The 21352-nt window shown below is 44.3% G+C and overlaps 2 long non-coding RNA genes across 4 annotated transcripts in view; both read right to left on the reverse strand.

Annotated features, from left to right (window-relative positions):
• Positions 1–5098: 5098 nt before the first annotated feature.
• On the reverse strand, positions 5099–7499 carry LOC149523475 (uncharacterized). Its single transcript, XR_016347011.1, has 3 exons — positions 6067–7499; positions 5874–5956; positions 5099–5765 (listed from the first exon to the last, which is right to left on the reverse strand). It is a non-coding gene; the product is annotated as an uncharacterized LOC149523475 (long non-coding RNA).
• Positions 7500–9480: 1981 nt separating this feature from the next.
• Positions 9481–21352, reverse strand: part of LOC112546562 (uncharacterized) — a 37810-nt gene continuing 25938 nt past the window's right edge. For 2 of the 3 annotated variants that reach the window (XR_016347049.1, XR_016347051.1), the window contains 3 exons: positions 16177–16297; positions 15935–16076; positions 9481–11292 (listed from right to left, as the gene is read on the reverse strand). This is a non-coding gene — a long non-coding RNA (uncharacterized LOC112546562). The remainder of the gene's footprint in view (positions 11293–15934; positions 16077–16176; positions 16298–21352) is intronic. The other variant, XR_016347050.1, reaches the window with a different exon arrangement.

Here is a 21352-nt window from a genome sequence, read left to right on the forward strand (position 1 = left end):
AAAGTAACATTCTAACCCTGCTTTTTGCATCACTTATTTAAAATAGAGGCAGTGTTGCCCAGGGGATAAAGCACTGGGCTGGAACTCAGGATACCTAGGCTGCATCTAGACTGGCATGATTTTGTGCAAAAGTGGCCGCCTGTCTACACTGGCTGTGAGTATTTGCGCAAGAACACTGACTTTGTAATGTACAAAATCAGTGGTTCTTGCACAAATACTCTGATGCTCCCGCTCAGGGATAAGCCCTCTTGTGCAAGTATTCTTGCGCAAGAGGGCCAGTGTAGACAGCAACGTTAATTTCTTGCACAAGAAAGCCCGATGGCTAAAATGGCCATCAGAGCTTTCTTGCGCAAGAGAGCGTCTACACTGGCACGGATGCTTTTGCGCAAAGGCACATGCCAGTATAGACACTCTCTTGCGCAAATACTTTTAATGGAAAAACTTTTCCGTTAAAAGTATTTGCGCAAAATCATGCCAATCTAGATGCAGCCCTAATGTCTATTACAGGTAACTGGCCTCTATCACTGTGATATCTAAGAGCCTCATACCCTTCAGCTATGTATTCTCACAGCACCATGTGAGTTGAGAAATACTATTATCCCCATTTTACAGATCAGGGACTGAGGTGGAGAGACTAGGTGACTTGCTGAAGGCCACACAGCTCATCTGTGGCAGAGCAGGGGACTGAACCTGGGTTCCCAAATTGCTGGCTAGTGCTCTAACTTTCCCTAGCAGCCTGCAGATTAACCCTAGTCAAATCACTTCACCTGCCTATGCCCCTACCATCTGTAAAATATGATTATTGTTACTTACCTTCTACTTGAGATCTGTAAAGGAAAAGAGCTATTGAAAAGCTAGCTACTCAGGCAATGAAGACACCACTACACTTGCTGCATTTTGCTTACTTCTCTGTGAGCCACCAACATCAGCGCTACAAGTCAGTTATACAGTGATCACACGTGAGGGTTGATCTCCACCAACCCTCTTAGAAACAAGAGCAATGGATGGAGTTGAGCAGAAAAAGTCAGAACTGTCGAATAAACAAATTCTCACAAATTACTTGCTCAGCTGCTCCATCAAGGATAAAACTGCTGACTAATTCAAAGGGGGGCAGAACTGAGCTCTGATTCTGACACCATCAAATAATGTAGCAAGTGCAGAATGGCAGTGATGTGCCAGCAGTCTTGCTAAGATCTCACTGCCCCCATTAATAAAATTTAATAGCAGCATCAGGCTGTCTCAGAACCATACTAGGTTATAGATTTGGGCTTTCATTCGGGTGAAATTTTATGTTCTTGCTTCACATGAGACTAATATATTTATTCCAGGATCATTTTAAACAAAAGTCAGTTGTCCTCTTTTGGAAATATCCCTGAAACTCATGAATTTAAGGCTGCTGGAGTTTGTCATTTCAAAGAAAAAGTAAAGCAGGGGGTAACCCATCTGCACTGAGTGAAGATGAACAAGCTTGCCCCACAGGTTAACCATCCAGTGGGCATGTCTACACTGCAATCAGAAGTGTGACTGCAGCAAGAGTAGGCCCATACTGACTCTTATCTAGCTAGGATGGCTAAAAATTGCAATGAAGATGTGGTGGGAAAGGCTTGGACATGGGCTCTACAGGTCTGCCCCAGATCTTAAGATATGTTAGTCCATGGTGAGTCCAGGCCACCACATCTTCACAGTTAACTGAACCCAAGATAGCTCAGATCAAGCTTGGGGAACAATAGCAGGTTTAAAACAAACAAAAGGGAGTTTTTATTCTCTCGGTGCACAGTCAACCTGTGGAACTCCTTGCCAGGGGATGCGGTGAAGGCTAGAACTGTAACAGGGTTAAAAAAAACCAGCTAGATAGAGATTCATGGAGGTTAAGTCCATCAATGGCAATTAGCCAGGATAGGTTGGAATGGTGTCCCGAGCCTCTGTTTCTCTGGAAGTGGGCGACAGGGGAGGGATCACCTGAGGGATCATGAGGGTCCCTCCCTGTGGGGTATCTGATATTGGCCAGTGTTGGCAGACAGGATACTGGGCTAGATGGACATTTGGTCTGACCCAGTGTGGCCGTTCTTATGTTCTTATCACTGGTGTAGCACATTTAAGATCAGATCTAGAACCCACCTGCCAGCACTGGGCTGAGGTACATGGGAGACAGAGAATTCAGAAGGGAGGAATCCATCTCCCCAGGATTGCAGAGTGGCCTCCATAAATACACAGCCCCTCAACCTGGGGAAGGATGCAGCCACATTGCCACACAGAGCTGAACTCTGCACCACACTGTCGATGGGCTCCCCCTGCTTCCCCCTTTCCTCGTCACCTAGCTCCCACCCCCCTGAGAGCTGGGAACTGAACTGGTCTCATGGCCAGGAGCCCTTTGGAGCTCTGGGGAAGGGGGCTAGATGGGTGATGGGCAGCCACAAATAGCGAGTGGGCTGCATGAGTAGGCCTCCTTCACCTCAGTGGGCTGCAGCAGCCCCATGGCCCACTGGGCTTCCACCTGTGGCCCTGTAGCCCCCTGTCTGCCCCATTCCCCCATGCCTCTTGCACACTGGGTCACTGGAGACTCGCACTTCCTACGCCCCCCCCCCCCCCCCACAGCACTTCCGGAGTGCGCAAATCACCTGACTCATGCTACGTCCCAGCTCCTCCCTCTCCCTCCCAGAGCGGGAACAGCCACAGACAGCGAATTCATGTCTTCCCAGTGGTCCAGTGCAAGGGAGGTGCAATGGGGAGGAGGATAGACAGGGGGTCTGTGGGCTGCAGGTGGAGTCCCTATAGGACTCATGCAGTCCGTGGGCCACAGGTTAAACCTTTAGGCTGTGTCTACACTGGCATGAATTTCCGGAAATGCTTAAAACACAATAGTTTTCGTTATAAGTATTTCCGGAAAAAGAGCGTCTACACTGGCAGGCTGCTTTTCCGGAAAAGCCCTTTTTCCGGAAAAGCGTCCATGGCCAATGTAGACGCACTTTTCCGGAAAAGAGCCCCGATCGTCATTTCTGCGATCGGGGCTTTTTTCCGGAAAAGACTACTGGGCTGTCTACATTGGCCCTTTTCCGGAACAGTGTTCCGGAATAAGGACTTATGCCTGAGCGGGAGCAGAATAGTTTTTCCGGAATAGCGGCTGATTTTGTACAGTTCAACGTCGTTGCTTTTCTGGGAATTCAAGGGCCAGTGTAGACAGCTCACAGCTTATTCCGGAAAAGCGGCTGATTTTCTGGAATAAGTGGCCCAGTGTAGACACAGCCTTAGTGCTTTAAGACCTTGTGTAGTGGATGCCCAGCATTTTCTTAACTCTTCTCCCATTGGAAGCCAAGGTAGAATGCCTACTGACTTCTGTGGAAGGAGATTTAGGGCAACACAGGGCCCTTTGAAAAAACCCATGTTTAAACTGCTACTCGGTCTTGTCGATGTTGAAATCTGACAATTTCCCTTTCTCCTTTACTGCTTTCTAGGTTTCCCAAACACATTACTGAAAAGAAACATCCCAGGAGGGAAAAAGGTGAAATAAACATGGTACAAAAAGAAAAGGCCAATAAAAACATTTGCCAATCTTCCCTGGGGCACAAGGAGATACGTCTTCCAGTGTTTGGAGTAAAACTAACATTTTAAAGCAATGAGAATAATAGAAACCAGTCAAAGGTTGCTAGTCTGATTCACAGCTTTAATATATTTGTTTATGTCAGTTATGCTACCATGGTGTGAGTTTGTTAACTAGTTAATCAGTTGGATTAGATTGTGTTTGTGCAGCAGTGAAAAGCACAGAAAGTGTTAGTGTTAGGTGCATAGGTATGTAAAATCTACTTGTGACAAAAGTGGTGTTGTTTTCATCCTAATCGAGTCCAGTATTGTCTGATGCACAGTATATGCATTTCTACTACTATAACCAGTTTCTGGCTCCCTTATTCTTGTTGAGTAGCAAGGACGTCATTTCAGAAAACTTCTAGGGCAGAGGGTGGGCAAAATTGTGTTGGCAACCCTCTTTTGCCTTCCCAGCCGCTGCCGAGGCTGGCTGCTCACGGGGCACGGGCAGGCAAGTCCTTTCTCCAAGGGAGGTGGCATGTCTCACCGATAATCAGCACAGGGCAGGGATTGGGTCCTGGCTCAGCTGCAGCCCAGGATGTCACTGCGCCTTGCTGTCGGGCCACCAGAAGAGAGTGTTGATGCTTACAATGCAGTGATTAGGAGCCCAGGAGAGCAGGAGATCCTGCAAGCCTGTGCAAGACAGCTCCTTGCCTGTTGGCGCTATGCTATGAAAAGTCTGGGAGTGGAGGGGGGGAGGGGGGAGCAAAGCAAGGCCTTAGGGAAACCTCCCTCTGCCTCACTGCAAATGACACACCTGCTAGACTAGCATATATCTAATTCCATGAGTGATACCACTGACTTCAGATTACTTGCAAAATAATGAGCAATGTCCCCTTAAGATTAAGCATGATCATTAAGATTCTAAAACAGGATGTTCCTTGCTCACAAAAGATCAAATTGTGCTTGATCACAGTTGGGGTGCATTTTCACCAACCTGGACAAATCTTTTGCTGCTTTGAGGACCACCAGGTAAGAGATAGTTGCAACAGCCTTGATCTCTATAGGGACCCCATCCCATCTGAGAAACGATTCCCATTCTTCTGCTTTGTGATCCTTCTTTCACACTCTACCACTTGAGAAAACTCCTATGAAATCAGAAAGATCTTCAAGAGCTCTGGGCCTTTGAATATTAAGCCATTGACTTTGAGGGTATGTCTAGACTACATGGCTCCGTCGACGGAGCCATGTAAAATACTTTACTCGGCATAGTCAATGAAGCAGGGATTTAAATAAGGGAAGCCTTTGTCAACTGCTTCGGTAGGCCTTGTGAAACGAGGTTTATCGGAGCGGTCGACAAAGGCTTCCCTTGTCGACCACGCCGCATCTAGACTGCCACGCTGTGCCGGATCAGCTGATTGGCGGCACAGCATGGCGGCCATTTTTATTTTAATGAAGTGGGGATTATTTAAATCCCCGCTTCATTGACTATGCCGAGTAAACTATTTTACATGGCTCCTTCGACGGAGCCATGTAGTCTAGACGTACCCTAAATGTGGCTTTAGGGTATGCCTAGGCTGCCATCAGAGGGTGTGATGGCAGTTCGAGTAAACAACCTAGGGCAGTTTTACTCTAGCTAGCTCAATCCTCGAGTAGAGGAGCTATTGCAGAGCATGCTGAAACATGCACTAACCCCAAGAGTTGGGTTCCAGGTAGGCTTGCACAGTGCATGCTAATGAGGCTTCACTGCTCTGGGACCTGAGCTAGTAAGAGTAAAGATAATTCAGGTATGTCTACTCAAGTTGCAATCACACCACATGACTGCCATAGAGTCATACCCATAGCTGCCTGATTTTGGGCACAGACACATGATATGTTTTGCTTTTTTTTGTTTGGTAACTGAATACTCAGTAGTTCTAGATAACATACATACACCATGTGCCTCTAGTTTCTTTACACAAGGGAGATCCATTCAGAGAAATGCCTGAGGGGGACAGACTGGACTGGAGGCAGGATAGGTTGATGATATCAGTCTATTTGCAATAGAACTGTTTATCTCTTTCCCACTTTTCACTTCCTTGTCCTTTGTTAATGTCACTGAAATCCTTCTGGCTGGACTGCTCACAGCTGAAGTTCTCACTGTCCACTTGCATGCTGTTTTTGGCCGCTTAAGCGGCATTGCTTCCACTAGTGTAACCCCCCTGTGGGGATGAAAGCTCATGTTCTGGGTCTGAAGACTCCTTTGCCTAGAAAAAAAATCATATTCTTTATTTCATATTGGATTTATCTGTCTGGACAGCCAGGGCTGGCCCACAATATTTCGGCACCTGAGGTGGGGAGCTCAAATGACGCACCCATGCCCTCTTTTCTCCTGCCTGCCTGTTGTGTCTCTTGTGCCCTCCTTCCTCCAGCACAGCGCTCCCCCATCTCTGTGCATCTAGAGCAGAGAGAATACACATGCACCAGCAACAGACACAATTCTCTACACTCTGAGTCCTAGTGGCACCCCCTCACAGGCTGGCACCTGAGGCAGCCACCTCAGTTTACCTCTTGGTAAGGCCAGTCCTGTGGAGAGTCCCTTGTAGCAGACCAATTTCTCCTCCTGAGACTTGAGTATTTTCCAGAAGGCACCTTGCTCAGAAGCAAGGGAGTTAAGTTCCTGTGAAGGAGACATTTTGCATGATCAGCACCATGGAAAAGGACAGGCACGTAGACTTTGTGCCTGGGCTGGTAAATTTTGACAAAGGTAAGTACATTTGCAAAGGTAAGTACATTTGATGACCTATACGTATTTCTGTAGACACCACTTAGAAGACTTTTAATTGCCATGTAACAAAGACTTATGGTTCATCTGCATTTACCTTTCCCCTGGGTAAGCGAATGTCCCACACACAGACCCAAAATAGACACCGAGTGCTTTTGGTGAAAGTGACTTTTTAGGTTGGTTGGTTGGTTTTCCCTTGGTGATCCTCCTGTTTTATCATGTGTGGAGACAGTCAGGTGAGGGGCTATGCTATTATATATCACAAGCTTCTCCACCACCCAAGGCAGAAAACTGGACAATAAAGAGACTTCAAAACATTCTGTCATTGTGAAGGATTCTCCATCCCCCCCTTTCAAACATACATGTTGTGACTTTAATTTTTTCAATCTTGTGCTACAACTCACGGCATCTCCTCACCCCCGCTTCCTTCTCCTGCACCATCCCACCCACACACACTCACTTTGCCCTCTGAACTGAAGCAATGATCCGTTCCCTGTGATTAAATTAGCGTAAGTAATAAGATATCATAGAACTGATTGATTTCCCCAGCAATGGTTATTAACCAGCTCAATTCAGAGGCAAGCAGGGCCATTATTCTAAACATCGATTCCTGAACAGGTCTGCAGGAAAGGAGAGCTCTCAGATATTGTGATAAGTATAACTTGAATGCAAACATAGCCAAAAAAAAAAAGGTATTGGGGGTATTGGGTCCCTGTTCCCTACAGGATGTCTATCCTCTTAAAAAAGAAATGGCAAAGGCTCTTTTTATCAACTACCTTGTCATAACATAGACTTTTTCTATATCATCCTCCCATACACATTTTCTTGACAAGACCACAGCATCTTTGTGTATGACTGAAAATTGTTACCATGCATCTGATGACATACGTGGAACGAGTCTGGGGGTCTTGGTTCAGCTTCTAGCGTCCAAGTGCTCACATTGCAGATTGCATGGTCACAACAAGCACCCATGGGCCTTTTTCTTGCTTCTCAGCACAACAGACAAAAAGTGAGAAATCAGAGTCTTTCACTTCTACACAGGCCTCTCCTGGGTCTGAGATTTGGTGCACCAATGGGGTAGGGTGGACAGAGACAACCTTTGAGATCTGCAAAGTGGATTTAAGGTATTCGGGGACTTAGAATTCACTGACGGCCCTCAGCAGTGGTAGGGCTGCCATTATCTTCTGCCCACCAGCCTGCTGCTGAACCAACTTTTCCTGTAATCCGGTGGGCTCTCATCCCCACTCAGGAAGTTAGGTGGATGATTACGAGGAGTAACAGTTAATCTGGAGTTAGGAAGAGTAACAGTTAATCCGAACTAAGGGCTTAGTTTGGATTAACTTTAAACTGCCGCGTGTAGCCGCGGGCAGTTTGTTCTAACTAAGGGGGATTTAAAAATGACAGCCAGATGAGAACATGCAAATAAAGCCTGGGATATTTAAATCCCAGGATTCATTGCAACTCCAGTTGCCTGATTTGCCTACCTAGCTCGAATTAACGAGCTACTGTAGACATACCCTTAGGTATGCCTTGAGGGCGGGGGGCTGGACTCGATGACCTCTTGAGGTCCCTTCCAGTCCTATTATTCTATGATTCTATGATCAGTAAAGAGGGATACCTGCTCTCATTCAGCTAGAGGAGCAGCAGCACCCTACTCCTGGATTGTGGAGGAGAAACTCAACCTTCTCATGTCCTCAAAAGCAACAGAAGAAGCAACTTCATTTGGAGTGGGGAAGGAGGTTCTTCAAGAGGGACACACTAGGCACTATAGAGGGGAGATAGGTACAGACTTTAAGGAAAAGGGGGCTGGAAAAGAGGGGAGGTCCCTGGGGCAATAGGTCAAGTACAGTCATATATTCAAATGGTTAGAAACAACAAAGAGCAACAAATAGCCTCACAATAGTGGAATTGTAGCTCCATCAGTTTTAGTTCTGGTCCAAACTGCCCTCCCCCTCTGCTGGAATTCTAAATGAGATGTATTACATTTTAAAGAATCTCTGTTAGTGGTTGTGTACCTATGGGACTGTTTCAAGTCACTTATTTGTCTGAATGCCATTGATTTTTCTCCTAATTGTTATTCACTATGCTAATTTCCCTCACAAATCTCATATGCTATTGATCAAAAAGTAATAAACTCTCCAGCAAACAAAACAAGCATTATTGCAATGTTGGGAAAACATCATTTAATATCAATACCATATTTACAATTATCTTTAACCCAAATTTCACCTGTGATGCAATGTATAATCAAAATCAGAGAGCTACAGGCAAAAGGGTGATATTAAAGAATTCCCACTAGACTATTTCCTAGTAGATTAGGAGAAGAAAGGCTGAACTAGGATAAACCTGAACACTTTAAGATATACAATTGATGCTGAACAAATGCCACTGAAGAATAGGGTTTTTTTTCTTGTTTTCTTTTTGGAAACAGCCACTGAAAAGGTAAAGCACAGGTATAGCAAGAGCAGTATGAGCATCAGTGTACCAAATTCCCTCCCCTTACTTAGGTAGATCCGCTTCTAATTATCATACCCAATTAAGGCCTTGGCTGCTGCTTTTTTGCAATGGGCACACACCTGGATCCTGTCCAGAGTCTAGCCTACATCAGCCATTTCACACATTGGCTACCAGATGGTGGTAGTGCAGACCTGAATCTCATTCCAAAAAGGCATAACAAGTGGGGTTCCACTGGGATCAGTTCTGGGTCCAGTTCTGTTGAATACCTTAATCAATGATTTAAATAATGGCATAGAGAGTATACCTATAGGCTACGTCTACACTGGCCCCTTTTCCGGAAGGGGCATGTAAATTTCATGAGTCGTAGTAGGGAAATGCGCGGGGGATTTAAATATCCCCCGCGGCATTTAAATAAAAATGTCCGCCGCTTTTTTCCGGCTTTTAAAAAAGCCGGAAAAGAGCGTCTACACTGGCCCCGATCCTCCGGAAAAAGCGCCCTTTTCCGGAGCATCTTATTCCTACTTCGAAGTAGGAATAAGATCCTCCGGAAAAGGGCTTTTTCCGGAGGATCGGGGCCAGTGTAGACGCTCTTTTCCGGCTTTTTTAAAAGCCGGAAAAAAGCGGCGGACATTTTTATTTAAATGCCGCGGGGGATATTTAAATCCCCCGCGCATTTCCCTACTACGACTCATGAAATTTACATGCCCCTTCCGGAAAAGGGGCCAGTGTAGACGTAGCCATAAAGTTTGCAGATAATACACAGCTGGGAGGTATTGCAAGTGCTTTGGAGGATAGAATGAAAATTCAAAATAATCTGGACAAACCAGAGAAATGGTAGGAGTTAAATAGGATGAAATTCAATAAGGACAAATGCCAAGTACATTTAGTAGGATACAATCAGTTACACACACACTAACATGGGAAATGACTGCCTAGGAAGGAGTATTGCAGAAAGGGATCTAGGGGTCAAAGTGGATCACAAGCTAAATATGAGTCAATTGTATAACGCTGTTGGGGGTTAAAATGCAAACATCGTTCTTGGATGTATTAACAGGAATATTATATGCAAGACATGAGAAGTCATTCTTCCTCTCTACTGCACACTGGGATACTGTGTTCAGTGTTGGGCACCACATTTCAGGAAAGATATGGACAAACTGGAGAAGGTCCAAAGAAGAGCAACAAAAATGATCAAAGGTCTAATAAACATGAGCTACGAGGACAGATTGAAACAACTGGGCTTGTTTAGTCTGAAAAAAGGGACACAACAGTTTTCAAGTACGTAAAAGATTGTTAAACAGGGGAGGGAGAAAAAATATTCTTCTTAAATGTTTATGGTAGGACAAGAAGCAAAAGGGTTAAATTGCAGCAAGGGAAGTTTAGGTTAGACATTAGGAAAATCTTCCTAGCTGTCAGGGTGGTTAAGCACTGGAATACATTGCCCAGGGAGGTTGTGGGATCTCCATCACTGGAAATTTTTAAGAGCAGGCTAGACATACACCTGTTGGGTATGCTGTAGATAGGGTTTGGTCCTACCATGAGTGCAGGGGACTGGATTTGATGACCTCTAGATGTCCCTTCTTGATCTATGATTCTATTACCAGTCTTCAAAACTATCCATTCCCTTCAAAGCAGCAGTGATTTTCTGTTTTCATTTTCTCTGTATTTTATGTTTGAAATGTTCATTTCATTTACTTCCTGTTCAGTTCTCATACATTTCCTTTTCCATAGTACATTCATCCAAATAACATCTCTTAAAGCATGACAGGTAAACAAAACCTCTCTTGTTTTAACACACGATGGACCTTACTCATTTTTCATTTAACACCACTATAAGTCAAGGGTAAGCTTGAAGACAATGGAGTTATATTGGTGTGCAATTGGTGGAAGTTAGAAAAGAATCAGGTCCAGAGGGATTTTGAAGATTGTATCTGATTTTTATTAATCCAAAAAGAACAATTTGATGTACCATTTCGTTTTCCCATCACAAATATTTCTTGTTGGGAGACTAAACCATATTTTTCTATTGTCTACGTACATCTCATTTTCACTTTAGCTCATAACCTACATTTTAGAAGGGCCTAGCTCGGAACTTGATCACATAGTTTTGATTGCAGAATACAGACAGTAAAATATTTTTGGAGGTGGACATATGATAAATCTTATTAGTTGTGGACTGATTGTACATAAGGCCATGCTATGGAGTTTGTATCTGAATCTGATGTCCCCAAAGTCCAGCAGTGCTTGGATTAGGGGTCATTTAATTTTAAGTATATGCAAGAATGACAAAATTTGAATTTGGACTTAGTGTTAAGATTCAGTTTTATGTTTAAGTTAAAAGGTTTCCTAGTAATTATTCTCACATGGCTTTGTAGTCTGTTACTTTCTAGACAATTTCAAACATATCTACCACATGTGCAAACAGAGTGGAATTCAAAGACATTATTTTCAAGAGCTGCATGTCACAGAGCACACTGAACACAGAAATCTATAATGTGAATGGATATGTGAAAGAAGAACCTTTGAGTGTGGCCTGCCAGTCAACTCTGCACCTGCAAAGAGTGAAAACAATGCTAGTGAGCCAAGTAATGTTAAAAAAAAGAGCAATATCAAGGCAACTCTTGCTCACACCTTCCTAAAGTTTCATGAATCCCATGATTTCTCCGGCTGGAAGCGCAGCTAGGTTTCTGACTCCAACCAAAGTACTCAGCATCAGTGTGACTAGTCTTAGCCTGAATAAGAGAAAGCTAGATTATGAGCCAGCTGGTGTAAACTGAGATCACTCCAATGATAATTTACACTAGCTAAGGAGCCAGTCTTTGAGTATTGTCAGTTAATTTGTGGGGGAAGAATTCTTCTGCCTCCATCATATCTCTGTCTAAATTCCACCATGATGTTCCATTGCGTGATTTTAGCCCAAGCTTCCAAATCAGAGAAGCTCCAAATGTAAACTTGAAAAATATTTTTAATTGAATTCACATTATTCAATTCACATTTTTATATAGCTTTCACTATATAATTTTTTGCAGAGTAGCACTAGATATAGTGTGGGTACTCCCTCATTTGGAACAATCCTAGTAATTCCATCTCAAAAACAGTTATAGCAAAAATAGAAAAGGACTACAGGCTTGTAAGGAAAGTGTTTAGTGGCATAGCATGCTTCCATATGAAGGGAGAGGAAAGATATGAAGTACTTAGTTTAAAGATGAGGCCAGTAAGACTTTTAGTGATAAGGAATGAAGAGTGGATGTTCCTTTTAGAGTTATAACACTAAACAAAGAAATATCTCCTAAAACTGAAAGGGAAACAAGTGTAATACCAATAAAAGCACATTTTGATTTTTACTCAATGTATAATTACACTGTGGAAGTCATTGCCTTGTATATCATATTATTGAGGCCAAAAGCTCATAGGAATTGAAAAAATGATCAGTCGTTTATATTGATAATTAGAACTTTAAGGGCGCATGTCTACACGGCAGTATTATTTTGGAATAACTGACCGTTATTCCAAAATAACATAGTCTGCATCTACACTGCAAGCAGTTATTTCAACATAATGTCAAAATAATGTCGAGTTGGAGGACTTCTTACTCTGACTCCGGTAACCCTCATTGTACGAGGAGTAAAGGAAGTCAGAGGAAGAGTGCTCTTTCTTGGACTTCCTGCTGTGTAGAAAGCGCCAAAAGCCGAAATAGGCTATTTTGACTTAGCAATTGACATAGCTCAGGTTGCATCACTTATTTTAGCTTTAGCCCTGCAGAGATGCCAACTGAATCAGTATTCAACCTTCTTCCATTGACATGGTAAAGGTGCTCTGATGAAGCAAGTGAGGAAAGCTTGCACCACTGCTGCTCCAGCTGTGTCCCTTCTGTAGATAAATAAACTATTTGTATCTCCAGGGCTGTCAATCTGGCACCCTTCACGTGCACGAAAACAAATAATTATAGCATTAGTGATAGAGGAATGAAACCTTTTCCCCACCCAAAGCAAAAAAAACCAAAACAAAATAAAACAAAAAACCATATTTTTGACCATTGATTTCAATTCCAGGAATAGTTTGTGAAGTTGCCAAGAGGAATGGCCTAAATAGACAGTGTGCTAAAAACTACCCAAAAGCAGTCAAAGATGCCTGCAATTATTTGGTTTCTCCCTCCCTCCACACCCCTCCGATCATCCTATTTCAATGGGACAATTGTTTGTTTAGCTTTACCGCTTTGCTGGAGTTCCTTCCTGGTTTCTGAAGGTGGTAATCTTGATGATAATTGGACGAAAATACTATCAGTACTATCAGGTCTCCTATACAATCGATAGGTCTGAATTCTCACTTATATTAAGAAACCTCTTTGATAGTTAGGTTCTCTTTTCTGAACAGTGTAAAAGGACCCTAGTGTATATAGGAATAAGGCCCCCTGAGAGGACTTTGCCAAGCTCCTGTGACATTTCTAAATTATCTGTGAGCAATTTCATTTTATGTCTGTTTATTATTTTAAATTATTCAGTGAATGGATTATACTATTCTGTCTATGGACTGACTAGAAACTATTGGCTACAACTCTTTCTTTAACTATTTCTCATTTGGAATTTGCTATATATGATGTGTGGTCAGTCATGGACAATTATTCTTACAGTAGAAATAATAGCATTCTTTTCTCGGCAATGTTGCGGTGGCACCACTGTTAATAGCAAAGTAAGTATTACTGTAGAAAGGACTGAGGTGTTTTAACCATTGCTTTAAACCACATCTGCATGTAAAGCAGCAGGTACTGTAACTAGAAAACTGGCAATAACAAGTCCAGCTAGTAGGCAAGTAATAAGTAAAAAATATTTAGAGCAACTTTCAGCTAAGAGAGGGTTACACTGAGCCCTGTCTACACTAGTGGAAGCATCAATGCTGGAAAACAGGTGTAATAATTCAGGACAGTGATACAGTAAATTCAGGATTCACTGGTGTGGAGTCCTAATAAGTCTTCTGCTCCCTCAGTGATGATAAACATTCGTCTGTGTGTGTTTTCATATGCTCGCTCAGTATATCATTCCAGCTCTGTGTAGGTAGCTAGCATAATATACTTCATGAGAGCCCCCAAAGACCATTGACTCAGATAAGATATGAAGGCACCCAAGCCAGGTTTATTGTCAAACAAAGAACATTAATAGTGACCAGTAGCCAGATGGCATTATGTATTTGTACCTAGACTATGGCCTCGGCTCGGTCGATAATATGGATTTCACTATCACCCCTAGGCCGGCCAAAGAATTAAATCAAGATTCCCCAATATTTATAGACAGAAATGAACAATCTATGATACACACTGAACGTACCATCTTACACATTAATGACATGTTTGCTACCTCCCCTTGTACTTTCCTCCCAAGCATTCACTGCCCAGTGTTATACTTTCATTCTTGTTGTTTCTAACTATTTTATCATGTGCTCTGCTGGGTGTCCTTGTACTGTCCTGATGGAATGTGTTCACATATTTCATGTGTTCCATCCATGCTAGCAGTTCTAGTGCTGAGACACACTGACTTGCAGGCACACATTTGCTTTTGACATGGCGGCTGTGTCTACACTGGGCCACTTATTCTGGAAAATCAGCCGCTTTTTCGGAATAAGCTGAGAGCTGTCTACACTGGCCCTTGAATTTCCGGAAAAGCAATGACGCTCTACTGTACAAAATCAGCCGCTATTCCGGAAAAACTATTCTGCTCCCACTCAGGCATAAGTCCTTATTCCGGAACACTGTTCCGGAAAAGGGCCACTGTAGACAGCCCAGTAGTCTTTTCTGGAAAAAAGCCCCGATCGCGAAAATGGCGATTGGGGCTCTTTTCCAGAAAAGCGGCCTGCCAATGTAGACGCGCTTTTTCCGGAAATACTTATAACGGAAAACTGTTCTGTTTGAAGCATTTCCGGAAAAGGGTGCCAGTGTAGACGTAGCCGGCCTGTCTGTTACTCGTAATGTAACTCTTGATTACTTTGGCTAGAGGACCAGGCCCATGCTTTGGGCTCTTTCTTTCTCCTACAACAGGTACCAGTTTTCTTAGTGTAGATGCACTCTACAGCATGTGGCCTTTCTGCTCTCTGATTGGAGGATTTCTCTGAGGGTTGATTTTCAGTCCCAAAATGAGCTTTCAAGATGGCTGCATGAACATTTCCAGCATGAATAGAGACAAATTCATAAGAGTACTCAGGACACTTCTTTTTCCATGTCCTTGCAAACAAAAAGATGCGTATATGAATTTCGATAGAAGGTGTGTCCTCTTGATTAGAAATGGATGAAAACACAAAACAGGTCTGGACCATGTAGGTATCAGTGCTATGCAGTTTGTGGACTTCATATCACATTCCCTGCTCTTCTCCATTTCTATGACCTGGAATTGACTTGTAACCTGTATCCACAAAAACTGTGTTACATTTCTCTGTCTGAAAGTTGCTCTAAAATACCAGATAGTTTGTTTCTTAGTCACTTAGCAGCTGGAATACAGTTGTCATTGGTTTCCAGATCCAGTACATCCAGGCTTGGTTAAAAGTTAACTTCAACACAGTTTAATAGCTAAAAATGTTCTGTAACCTCAGGCCTGTGTTACAGAGGCTACATGGCATTATTTTGTTCTTAGCATACTAGGAAATAAAGTGTGTGGGTTTGGATCTAGGATCAAGACCATCTGCTAAACCTATCAGAGGTTTTTTGAATTCTAATTTACTGTCGATTTAAAAATAGTCCCAGCATTACCCTGTCATTTTCTGTAAATTATATATGATTTAGTTTGCCATTTTTAAATATTATAGCATCCTCGTCTCTTCTCTCTTGTGCGTTAATTTAGATTCCTTATCAACTACATCAATACATCTCTCCCATCAGAGTAGTCAATACTCTTCTCTCTAGCCCAGCATGAGCAATTTCAGTACAGCACCTAGCAGGCTGATCACAAACCTGTGAACTGGTTCAGAAACTGAAACTGTTCTTTTAGGACTCAGCCTGAGTTGTGCAAAAATGTCCCGAACTCAGTCACTAGGGCAATGTGTCATCTTTACACCACGGGGTGACTGAATGTAATTATGCTCAGTTATCCCAAAACATACTCGAAGCTGGCACAGTGCTTCTGATGTTTAACAAGAGGTTTTATTATTTTATGGTGGCAATGATGTCATTATTAACTCACCATCACTGCAGGCATAAAATGTAAATCCTACCTTAACCGTGATTTCTTTTTTGTTTACACAGCTTCGATCTCTGCTTCTCAGATTAAAAGTGGACCTTCACAATCTGCATATCGTTCTTCTGTACCAAGCGCTGCACATGGTGTCTTTGGACTCCTCTATCCTTCTGCACTCTCTAAACAAATGTAACATGGGATCAGAGTTTCTTCTAATTTTTTCCATCCAGCTGTGGAATAAATTTTGTTATGTGCACCAAAGCATTTGTAAATATGCACCTCCAGTAGAAACACGCTGCTGGCTGTGGGGGCTCTTCTAATCTGCTGAGTGGAATGTGGATCTCTCCTGGTGGCTGCCCAAGTGCTCCACTTACAGGGAACACAGCATGGGACCTATTTCCTGGAACATCAAAGCAGAACCAAGATTTCATGCTTCTGTGGCTACATACATAAGAGCATAAGCATGGCCATACTGAGTCAGACAAAAGGTCCATCTAACCCACTATCCTGTCTGCCAACAGTGGCCAATACCAGATGGGAGGGATCACAACAGGTAATCCTCACGTGATTCCTCCCCTGACACCCATCTCCAAACAAACAGAAGCTAGGGATACCATTCCTACCCATCCTGGCTAATAGCCATTGATGGACCGAACCTCCATGAATCTATCTAGTTCTTTTTTGAACCCTGTTAAAGTTCTAGCCTTCACTGCATCCTCTGGCAAGGAGTTCCACAGGTTGACTGTGCACTCAGTGAAGAAAAACTTCCTTTTGTTTGTTTTAAACCTGATGCCTATTAATTTCATTTGGTGACCCCTAGTTCTTATATTGTGGGAATAATTAATAACTTTTCCTTATTCACCTTTTACCAGTCATGATTTTATAGACCTCTATCATATCCCCGCTTAGTCTCCTCTTTTAAATCTCTCTTCATATGGGACCTGTTCCAAACCCCGTAATAATTTTTGTTGCCCTTTTCTGAACCTTTTCCAATGCCAGTAAAACCTTTTTGAGATGAGGATATCTCAAGATATCAAGATACCAATTCATCTTCAAAGTATGGCCATTGGTGGCCACTGTGCCTTCAAGTCAACGTTGGAGAGGCCAAGCCCCTTTCTCATCTGCACCTTAGTTAGCATTATACATACAATAATGCTGATCAACTAAAAGTAGTGTCATTCATCATTTTCATATGTATTTTGTTACAAAGAGTGAGGGGCACTGGCAAGAGGGCTGAGCAAAAAAGATAGAGATAAAAGGCATGAGGAGGAGAAAACTGGAGAAGAAAAGAGAGAAATGAGATAAAGGCTGAGCCCCATGAAGGGCAACGTGAGTGAGGTTTAGGATGACCATATTTCCCTATGCTTCATAGGGTGGGGCCTGGCAGTGCTCAGGACTTTAGCCCAAAGGGACGGGGCTGCTGGTATTCATGACCTCAACTCTCCAGGCTGCGGGGGAAGCCATCCGCACTCAGGGCTTCAGTCCTGTAAAGGGAGGGAGAAGCCACCAGTGCCGGGGTCTCCAGTAGCTGAAGCTCAAGTGCCATCAGGTCCCTGCCTGCTGCTGGGTGGAGAGGGGAGGGGAGCCGCTGGTGTTAGGGGCTTTAGCCCTGAGAGCTAGTGGCTCCTCGCCCCCCACCTCACCATGGGGGAAACACGGGATAATGTGCCCATTTTTTAAAAGAAGTCATGACTCTGGGAAAAAGGTCTTAAATAAGGGATTGTCCTGGTAAAAACGGGACGGCGGGCGTGTGTGGCAGAGGGATTCTGCAGGGTGGAAAGGTGGTTGGGGAAAAGAGCCAATCAGCAGACAGAAGTGAGTTTGAGTGGAAAGAAGTTCTAAGATCTGCAGGTATTCAGGGTCGGTGACCATCAGGGACAGAGAGGGCCTTTTGCTGCTGGGCCTTTGCTGCTGGGCCTTTTGCTGCTGCTTCTCCAAGCTATTGCTGAGGATCTCTCTGCTAATTCCAGGGCTGCCTCTGTGCCAGGCAGACCTTGTTCTTCTTTCCCTAATTCATGCAGTGATCTTGTTTGATCCCAGACTATAAAGTATGTGGGAGAGTTCATAGAATCATAGAAGCATAGAGCTGGAAGAGACCTCAGAAGGTCATCAAGTCCAGCCCCCTGCTCTAGGCAGGACCAATCCCAACTAAATCAACCTGGCCAGGGCTTTGTCAAGCCGAGACTTAAACACCTCTAGGGATGGAGACTCCACTACTTCCTTAGGTAACCCATTCCAGTGCTTCACCACCCTCCTAGTGAAATAGTTTTTCCTAATATTCAACCTGGACCTCTCCCACCACAACTTGAGACCATTGCTCCTTGTTCTACCATCTGTCACTACTGAGAACAGCCTCTCTCCATCCTCTTTGGAATCTCCCTTCAGGAAGTTGAAGGCTGCTATCAAATCCCCCCTCACTCTTCGCTTCTGCAGACTAAACAGACCCAACTCCCTCAGCCTCTCCTCATGAGTCATATGTTCCAGCCCCCTAATCATTTTGGTTGCCCTCCGCTGGGTTGTTTTGGGTTTTTTAGGGGGTTTTTTATACACAGCCCCTGACAACCAAGTTCTTGCTAGAACTGTCAAGAAAGCAGAGGCAAAGTATCCCAAAAAGCAGGAAAGCAGCTGGAAAACCAATAATTTCCTCTATTTACATTTCACTGTGCAGTGTAACCTATTTTACAAACAAGGCATGATTGGCTAAAGTTTTACAGATGGCTCCTAAATTTGCAAGGATAAATTTGTGCACACAATACTTAACAAGCAAAAACATGCCAAGAGGGTGAGCAAATTAGGCAGGTAGATTTCATGCTATGTGATTTCACACACAAATCCTATTTAGAGACTGGATGGAGATTCCTTTGAAATTGTATCCCATGCAAAAAAATAACAGTTTATATTCTTTAAATACCTTCCAACAGATGATCTCAAAACATTTCACAAACATGAAGGAATGAAGACTCCCAGTACACTGTGGTTGTGTCTAGACTACAGGGTTTTGTCGACAAAAGTGGACTTTTGTTGACAAAACTATCCCTGCCTCTACACTGCTGCTGAGTTCTGTCGACATAACGTTGACAGAACTCAGCAGTTTTGTCAACAGCTGTAAACCTCATTCTACGAGGAATAACGCCTTTTGTCAACAGAGTTCTGTCGACAGAAGACGTTATTGCATCTACACTGTCCTTTGCGTCTACACTGTCATGTCAACAAAGTGGCTTGCTTTGTCGACAGAACTGGACGCTCTTTGTCGACAGAAGCTTTGTTGACAGCATCTGTCAACAAAACTTCTGTCGACAAAAGCCTGTAGTCTCAACGTACCCTAGGAAACAGCTCGTATGAGTAATTGCATAGCTCCAGAAGGGAAGAGTGAGGTTCTAAGTGGTTAAGTGACTTGTGCAAGATTGTAGAGCAAATAAGTGTCAGGGTGAGTCACAAAATCCTACCACAACTGACCAAACCCACTTCTGTAAGGATGGGAATGGTCTTGATCTTGTCATTTAACTAGCAAAAGATACTGGCACCAAGGTGACAACTAGTGAGATGGACTGAATAAGGCTGCATACACAGTTACTAATTCCCTAGGTGAAGCCCATTTGTTTTACATTTGAGTTGTGCATAGAATGTCTTTCCTGAACTTTTTGAAATTTGGTTTCATTCCAATTTGGGACTGTCTGGTCACACTGCAGGCTGCTCTATAGCCAAAGACCCTGATGGGCTGATGTGAGGCCAGTATCCTGGGAGCCTGGCTCTGTAGCAGCGCACAAGGCAAGGTGTGAAGGAGCCTGGGTCATGGGGCTTCCAAGATCTTGGCTTCCTGTCAGCCCACTAAGCGGCTGCCAAAAAGCCAGGAGCCTAGCAGCCGAAATTCCATAGTCTCCTCCCACATAGGAGACCAAAAAAATGGGAGGAACCTAGGCAGATTCCTGACCGAACCCTACCTAGGTTCCATCACAAGTTTGACAAAATCAAGCAGTCCCTGAAAGATGGGTGTTTCAACAAATCCACACTCTCCAAGGTCCACTGGAGGATTTCCCACTAGCCAGGATGGTCAGGAAGGGTGTCCTGAGCCTCTGTTTGTCAGAAGCTGGCAATGGGTGACAGGAGAGGGATCACCTGTTCTGTTCATTCTCTCTGAGGCACCTGGCATTGGCTACTGTCAGCAGACAGGATGCCAGGCTAGATAGACCTTTGGTTTGGCTGTTCATATGTTTTTACATTCCATTGGTCCTGCAGCCAAGAAATAGCAACTGGGGAGTCGGGGGTCGGGAAGAAACTTAGTTACAGTTTGCCTGGACAGGGCTGTCAAAGCAAAATCCATCACCTTTGTTTGTGTTTATACAAATTGTGCACTACAGAGCTGAAAATATAATAAAAGGAAAGGGTCAGTGCTTAATTTCTGCCAGGACTCAGTCCTGACGCCTCTAGGCTTGGCCATTCATAGTCCCAGTACCTTGGGGCTTGCCACATTAATTACAAAATTTTTTAAAAATTGCTTGAGCCCCAGCATGATTTTCATTAGAAACTTAGCATTGGCCAGGTTGTTGCTTGGGAGGAGCACAGCAGCGGGCAGAGGGTGGCTGAAAGGGGGTGGGAGGCAGACTGAAATTCCTCAGCATGGAGACCTACTTGTGGTGTTGCTCCTGGCAGCTGGGAAGGCTGTGGGAGAACTCAGGGGGAATCCTAAGATGTGTCGTGATCAGCTCCGCCATCCCACAACACTTCATTGTGGGAAACACGTCCACCATCAGTGGCGACTGGTGACAGGCGAAAGGGAGAGCACTGGCTATGTGCCCCCCCCCCAACCTGGGGAAGGTCTAGGACAATCCCCTTCCACCTCAGTCCTCACCTCTCCCAGCCCCCTTGCTCCAGCCCTGCCGGGCTCTTGCTCCCCCCCGAAGGACGAACAGGGTCACAGAGTTGGCACTGGCCATGGGGATCCATGCCATGCCTCTCTGCACTCACCAGCAGCAGCAGGGAGGGCCTGCAGTGGGTGACTTCAAGTTATGAGGCACCGCTTTCTGGCCGCACCACTCCAAGGGAGTGCTGAGGTGGTCCCACCCATCCCCTGAAGCAGCATGGCCAGACAGCAGTGTCACACAAACTGACATTGCCTGGCCTGTGCCTTCCCTGATGCTGCTGCTGCAGGTGAGTGCGGGGAGGAGGAGGGGTGTGTAGACTCCTGCTGCCAGTGCTGGCCCTCCAGTTGCTAGCTCCCCTCCACCACCAGTTCCTGGCCAGCCTCTCCCACCTTGGGGGTGTATGTGGTCCCGTGTGCACCTCCACACATTGCCTATGCCCACAGTGCATTGCTCACAGTGTTGATGATGGCGCCCCCTGTGCGGACATGATCTGTCAACAGAGGCAACGAGTGTGAACACCCTCTGGCGATTTTTGTTTTGTCAACTTTTGGGTGTCAACTTAAGTGCTGTTGACAAAACTTGGTGGTGTAGAT

Source organism: Pelodiscus sinensis, chromosome 17 (genome assembly GCF_052426305.1).
Source record: "Pelodiscus sinensis isolate ZL-2025 chromosome 17, ASM5242630v1, whole genome shotgun sequence".
NCBI lineage: Eukaryota > Metazoa > Chordata > Testudines > Trionychidae > Pelodiscus > Pelodiscus sinensis.